The following is an 8,144-nucleotide window of genomic DNA, read 5'->3' on the forward strand; positions in this document are numbered from 1 at the left end:
TCATTCGACGCTTTCTGTAGGTTTTTAGGTTTTGGATCGATCTGATAAACATCAAATATTGCATATTTAAGCGCCCTTAATTGCATTAGTTAAGTCAATTATTTGATCTGTGTATATAGATTAACTACATTTTTATGTTTTTGTGTTTTTGCAGGTCTTATTACTAAAAAGGAATATGAATAAGGTTTTAAGGGTTTTTGAAGCACAATTCCTATCGGGCCTACATATCAAATGATTAACAAAGATAAATGACATGAAGATGTGATGGATGCAACCAGAGCTAAAGAAAGAAGAAGAAGCCAAAGGAGCATGCCTGGTGTTTGGACGCAAGAATTAACGTCTGGACGCCACCTTTCAGTAGCTTACGTCCGGACGCAAGTGTTGGCATCTGGATGCCAAACCATTAGGGCCTCGCGTCTGGATATGAAGACACCATTAGGGCCTCGCGTCCGGACACCAGTCTTCATGTCCGGACACGAGACCACGGGCCCCCATTTTAATTAAGTTCGATTTTGTTCTATCTTGAGTGAAAATTCAAATTTTAAAAGAGATTTTTGTATTTTGAAACTCACGTAAGGATAAAAGAGGGAGAAAGGCTCGAAGAAAGTCAGTTAGTTTTTGTTTTGGAAGTGATATTGTGAGAGAGGATTTTTAGGGTTCTTGAGCCTAAGCTTTGCAATAATGGTGAGAGAGGGGATTTTCTTCTCTTCTTCAATCCTGGATGTTGCTGCCATATCCATGAGAGGCTAAATCCCTTTCTAGGGAGTTGATGCAACCTAGACCAAGTAAACATGTGTTAGATTATATTTTAATTTGGGGATTTTTATTGTATATATTTAGTTTCATAAATTAGAAGTGTTTACATTGAATTGATGTATTTGATTATCATTTGAATATATAATTTTATTCATTTGGTTGCACAATTATACACTTGATTTCCTATAGTGACAATGGGAAAGAATTTATGGAACAGTTATATTGGCATGTAATTGAGCATTTATATATGTTATGCTTAAGGAAGATGAACCATGTTGAAATGTATGATCTTCTTGACAATGTTGTGGTAGTTTTATAATTCTACACATCATTTTATATATATAATTGTCTATCCCCAAGTTGAGTGCAATTTACCATGTTTATGAGGTTGAGGTGAAGTCAATTCCCTAGCCTTCTCTTTATAAGTTCAATCCATTCTAATCACATTATTTACTGTTTTATGAAATTTTAATTCGTAGGTTAAGTGACAAACCAATCGAATTATCATCTTTATTATCAAACTAGGAAGTAATTTTATAATTCTGTTTGCCATAAACTAGCAATCCTTGTGGTTCGACAACCCCTTACTATATAGCATTAATCTACAATGGTGAATGTGTTATTGTTATAAGTGGTATTTTTAAGTGGTACACATTTGTGCGCATCACGATCTAAGTTTGATCGATCATTCTTTAATCGATCACAGGTCAAAAAATAATAATAATCCAATCTTTCAAAGTGGCATTCCGTCTTGCTAGAGACGTTAAACTTAGCACCCACTTTGCATATTTCTTGCATTTTTTATTTTTCATTTTTCATTTTTCTAGTCAATTCCTTAGCCTTCTCTTTGATCATTGATTTGGTTATATCCTAATTGAGCTAGTAGTGCATTGAAAACTTTCATTCTTGATAAAGGTAGATAACAAACCCTTTTCACTAAGTAGCCGGGATTCTAGCCTTATCAAGCACTGAATTTCTCGCGTTGAAAGGTGGAGGGCACAAAGTCTAGGTTATTAACTTGAAAAAAAAAAAAAAAGGCTGTAAAAGTAATAAAAAAAGTGAGGACTTCTCCCGAAAGGTGGGAAGTGGGAAATGATTAGATGGAGGTTGTCTTGATTTGTAGCCTAGTCGATTTGAGCTTGTAAGTCCTTAGGGGTGTTTAAACACCTAATGCCCTAAAGCCGTTTGGTTTGGGAGTCTCACGCGACGATGCGCACTATTTATTACCTTAATTGTTTGATATTCCCTCAGTGTCATGCACGGACTTGATTGACCCGTGTTCTGGAATTGAGAGGTATCACATTATGGGCATGATAAGCTTAAGTCTCGTGAGCTTAATTATCTTACTTACGATTTAGAGTTAGTAGCTGTGGTATTTGCCTTACACATTTGGAGGCATTATATGTTGGGAGAGTCCTTCAGACTATTCAGTGATCACAAAAGTTTGCAATATCTTTTCACGTAGAGGGAGCTGAATATGAGACTGCGCAGATGGTTGTAGTTTGTGAAAGATTACCATTTCTATATACAGTACCACCTATTGAAAGCAAATATAGTGGCAGATGCACTATCACCGATCTTGTGCTACTCTTTCTGCAATGTTTGCTACTAAATTTGATGCTTTAATGACTATAGATGAGTTGTCTGCTTGATGTGTATTTTTATTTTACCACTCGCAATAGTACGAATCCTTTTAGGATAGGGCTACTTAGAGGGTGTTGAACCTCAGGGACTATGGTGGTTTATCAAGTTTTTAATTAATTACTATTTTAATTGAAAAGCAAATTTGTGTTTGTTGTGTTGCAATTCACTAGCATGAACAAAAATTAAACTAAGTAAAAGGATTGATATCAGTGAGAGAAGATCTTAAGGCTTGACTTCACCACGAACCTCATACTATGGTCAATTGTCTCAACCTTAGGATTTCAATGTTTATCTAGAACTTGGAATTAAAATCAATAACATTCATTTAATTCAATTTAAAGAAAGATAAATCATGAATGTTTATTAATGATAACCTATATTTGGTTGGCACGAATTATCTACCTACTTACTTCTAACTAATTTTGTAGTATAATCCATCTTCCTTAAGCATAGATTATGAAAACATTCATTCACAAAAATAGTTTACGCACCATTACATAATCTCTATTCTTATTGTCCGAGAAGTCCTTAGCCCACAATCTCGCACAATAAGAATAGGTCGACTTTAATTTTAGAAGAATTAAATCTAAGACAATGTATTAATTTATCAAAAACCAATTTTATTTAATTAAAATCCCAATTGCTTAGAAGATTTAAGTCAATTGCTCAAAATCATGCAGTCAATTATATATTAATAATGAAAATCCCAAAGTTTAGAACAATCAAACCATAGTAATCGGATTCGGGTTACATCAATGCCCTAAGAGGGATTTAGTTACTCATGACGATGAAGGATATCATCTTTGTTGGTGTAAATCTATCATCATGGACTGCACTTCTCTTCTGTGGATCTTCGCCTTCAGTTCTTTAGAGAAACTCCAAAAACTCTAAAAGCCGCCACTAGATCTAGAATTATTGCAAAAGAGAAGAAGTTTTATGTGGCCTTTTACATCCTTTTATAGAAGTAACTGACTTCTATCCACTTAATGGGACTTAATTAAAATTAATCCCGCACTTAAAAAGTCTGCCTGAAGAGAAAATGCTCGAGTAGAGAATCTTGTGTTCGAGCTTTTCTGCTTGTGCTCAAGCTTTTTGGGAAAGGCTCGAGCAGGAATCCCATACTTAGCCAAGTTTCTTCAATTAATTTCCGAATCATCTTTTTGATCAACATTGAGAATATTTTTGGACTTTTTCATCATGGTGCTCAATCACCTTGGCTGGAGTGCTCGAGCAGAGAATCTTTTGCTCGAGTTTTTTAGAATTTTGCTCAAGCTTTTGGGAAAAGGCTCAAGCATTTTGGGTCTTGGACTTCTGACGTAACTTTTCATCTTCCAAGTGAGATGGTGCTCGAGCACTACAAGAATTGCTCGAGCTCTGGTAATTGAAACTTTCAAAGTATCTTTTTATCTTCCTATGGGAGTTTATGCTCGAGCTCTTTAGAAAAGGATAGAGCACCTTGGTATTCTGCTTTAGCAGAGAATTCTATGCTCAAGCATTTTTGCCTTAGCGACTTTTCTTGCTTTATTCCACTTTATGCTCGAGCTAGTAAACTTGTGCTCGAACTTTTGCACTTGAATTTCTCCAGTATCACCTGTTCGACTCCAAAATTGCTTCAAATATTAGGGACAACTCCATAAGCCTCCATAATAGTCTTTAAGTTTTCAGAGTCACGATTTTATCCTTTTCTTTGGGGAAGTACTTACAAAAGCAAATAAATATCACTTAGGGTCTTAACATACACATATTTAGGGGCTCAAATATGCAATATTCAATGCTCATCAATGCTTTTGTAGCATGTATAGTGATTACACTTGCTATCATCCACAAAATAATTAAGCCACAACTTTTGGATCAACAGTGCATCAATACAATTGTAGAATTAGCTTTTGGTGATATTCCATTTTACTCTGTTGGGACAGATGGAGGTTTGCCACACCACCAGTCTGCTTAGGCCACCGTACTCAGTAGATGATTTTCTTCATCTCCACTAGCGGATGGAGAAGGAGGGTAATAATCACCACTATCATCACCACCAGCACCACCTTCTAATCTCTTTGTTCTTCAACTCTTGTTGAAAATCTGAGCTTTTTTTTTTTTTGATGAATTATAAAGTAAACACACACCCACACGTCCGAAGTGGAACCCATCCCTTCCTTAAAGAGGATAGGGATTAAAGCAAAGTGAAGAAGTTGAAGCTACCCATCAACATTGTTATTAGATTTTTTATGGATGATGAATGAAATTTGTCATACATATGTACATAATTGTCCTCTCTATATAAAATACTAATAATAGTATTATATACTTAATTTTTTTTTGGCACTACTTTTAAAATTTTGTATGAGGTTTTAAAGCAAACATATTAAGTTTAATTGAGGGAGAACCTACTCTAATTTAACAATATTGATTGAAAATGTTCTATGCAATTCCAGGTAAAAATATTGTGCATTATATTTCCACCACATGCCCAAAAAGTGGTTGTAAGTTGCGTCTACAAGATGGTTTTGTAATTGCTTGCCAAAAAAAGAAAAAGAAAATAAAAGAAAATAATGGTTTTGTTATTCTTAATTTCTTACTTTTTGCACTACAAGATTTTGATTTTTCTTGTACCATTTTTCCCTGTAAAAGCACCGTATCCAAAACTCACATATATAGTTGAAGTTTCCAATTTTTTTTATTTTTTTTATTTGGTAGGATGAGGTCTACGATTTTCTTATAAAAATTATTCTCAAATAATCGATCTGTAGTGAAATCTATCATTATGGATATGATGCTAATTGATAGGCTGGCAAGAAAAGTTGTATGTGTTGCACATTAACAGTAAGTGGAACATACTGTGATTCAACAAATGCCATTAGTGAAGAGGACTAAGATCCTCTGTTGTAAATGGGTCATGTTATAGTGCAAAAAGGTATGTTTTTAAAATGGATAGAGACGGAAAAATGGAACGACTAGGATCCTCTGCTGTAAAGGGGTCATGCTGTAGTGCAAAAAGGTATGTTTTTTAAATGGATAATTCTTTAGTGAGACGAAGAATGGAACGATGTTACGATAAAAATATTACCAAAAAAAATGATAATAAAGAGAAAACAACCAAATAGAACACAAAAAGAAAAAAAAGAAAAAAAAAGGAAAACAAAATATCTTCGTTTGCTTCAGCGCCTCTCTCATCATCATCCTGTCCGCCATTTCCCTCCCTTGTCACGGTCTACCTCAAACTAGTATACTTCTACTGGGTTGTTTCGGCATCACCTCATCGCTGTCTCACAGTTGTATTTTCAGGTACTCACCCTTTCTCTCTCTCTCTCTCTCTCTTTCCCTTTCTTTTCATTATTATAGGATAACCCTAGAATTATTTATGACAGCATGATCAATTAGAATGACTAATGATTTTAGAGTAAAATTAGTTTTAAAAGATAGATGTGGAAAATATTTTTAGTTTTCACTTTTTGAAGTTAAGCACAGCTTAAAGAGGATTTGAACAAATTTAAGAATTAAAATTAGATATGAAATTGAGAATAATATCAATGTAACTCAACTTCTAATTTTTGGTTCTGCTAAAACTTCTTAGATTTATGGACAAAATACTCTTTGAAGACAGAACACGTGTACCCAGACCCATCTTTTTCTATTGTGCACTAAAAAGTTTTGCTATTGGATTTCTACACCAAAAAAATTAATGAAAATGGAATAACACATCCAGTCAATTCACTTGGTTGGATTCGATAGTTTATGACATCTTCATCTACCTTATCCTATATTTGCAAACATTACTTTTCACTTGTAGATCAAACCCAAACTCCACCAATTTGCCTTCATATTTAGCTACCCACACTCCTTGTAGTGCAAGCTCATAGCCATGGATTTATCAAGTCCACTGAAAATCTATCCAACAATGACTAGAAACTTTTCTATCCAAGAAAAAAGGAATTCTTTGTACTAGGAAAAATTGTAGGAGTAAAATGTGTTGAGATCGATTAGAATGAAGAATACCTTGGTTTCAAATTTTCTATGCACGAATTTCATAACTAATTTTTTTTTTTTTTTGAGATTTAATACTAAATAACTACATCAACTTCACCAACATATTATACAGGCTAATCTACTAATGGATTGACCAGGTTCACTATTTTTATAATTAGAAGATTTATCACCATTAGATCAGCCATTTTTTGAATAGTTGGGTCGCTTTTCGGTCGAGTAGCTTGGTCTAATCCTTCCTCAAGAGTCTCACCTTTTTTTCCCATCCCTGATCCTAAAATTTTTGAATCATACAAGTAGGCAAATTTTTATTTTGGGTAATACAAAACCCTTTTTTCTAATGGCTGAAAATATTTGTTATTTTTTCATAAGAATGATTATTGTGTTCGAAAATATTTATCCTTGTTCACTACTCCTTAATCCAATATTCATTTAATGGTATCAATAGAGTAAAACGCATCTTGTGTTCTAGAGCTATAAGATTTAATTCTACTAAGTGAAAAAACTAAAATAATATAAAAGCACCAAAAAGTCAAAAGTAGAGTGTACGATTGATCATGGAATTTACGATTAATCCTACGATGGAATTCATGATCGATCATGGGAAAAATAAGATTGATCATAGGAAAAATAGGATCGATCATGCTTTGGGCAGAATCATTTAAAGTTCATTTTTTGGGCTTCAATTGCAAGGAGCCATGGTGCACGAGATTTTTCTAACTTGAATGTACTAGGCTTGGCTCATTTTGACTTTCAAAAATCATCTATAAATACAAGATTAAGCCCATTTGCAAATAGGTTGGAATTTCGAGGATAACAGAGAATTTGGGGATTTCTAGATCTACTCTTTATCTTTAGGGTTTTTCTCAAGGAAGAAGAAGAACAAGATGAATCCAAGCTTGGAGATCAATTGTGACTACCAAGATAACATCTTCCTTCTCCATGAGTGGTGTGATGAACCAAGTTTTCAAAACCTGGAGCCTCAGCGAGTGACCCAAAACTGACTCGATAATGAATCCCAAATGCGGAAGCGAAAATAAAACAAGGCGGAAGTTAGATTTTTAAAATTAGACAAAGTGAACCCCAAAGGTAAAATGGTCTTTTAAAATTGAAACAGGTGCTTCCATGCACACCATTGGAAAGAAAATAAAAAATTAATAAATTTAGACTCAAGAAGAGATATGAAATCTCGAAGTTTTAAAGAAAAACTGAATATTTAAATGCCCCCAGGTGCAACTGCGATCAATCGTGGAATTCTGTGATCGATTGCAGAACCCATGATTCATGAACAGTTGCTAAAAATCAAATTTTGAAAAGGAAGCGCTCCCGGTGCAATCGATCGCCACCCTTGCAATAGATCACTAAATTTGGCGAAGGATGAAAAAGTGCCCCTGCGATCGATTGCCGTCTGCAGACACAGAGATGCTGCAACTATGCAATTTGTCAAAAACGAGAGTTTTTCGATGCCAAAAAGGACATTTTTGGAAAAACATTGTGAAGCAACCCCACCCCCCTTAAAATGAGTTTTTTAATCAACTATGATCAAAACCCAAATAAAAACACAACATGAAATGCCCAAAATGCCCCCAAGATAAAATAGGTCATGAAGATAACAACATGTTGAAATTTCATCTTGCATTTAATTTATCAAAAGAGGTTGGCCCATAGCCAAATTACATATATGTTGAAAAAACATTAAAGTAAGGTACTTAATTACATTTATACATGTCAAAGGAAGCTATTCAAGCTTCTAAATACCATAC

The sequence above is a fragment of the Cornus florida genome, unplaced genomic scaffold, assembly GCF_030987335.1.
Source record: "Cornus florida cultivar Cherokee Brave unplaced genomic scaffold, ASM3098733v1 CherokeeBrave_3.0.0_Hap2_Chr04, whole genome shotgun sequence".
In the NCBI taxonomy this organism is placed as follows: domain Eukaryota; kingdom Viridiplantae; phylum Streptophyta; class Magnoliopsida; order Cornales; family Cornaceae; genus Cornus; species Cornus florida.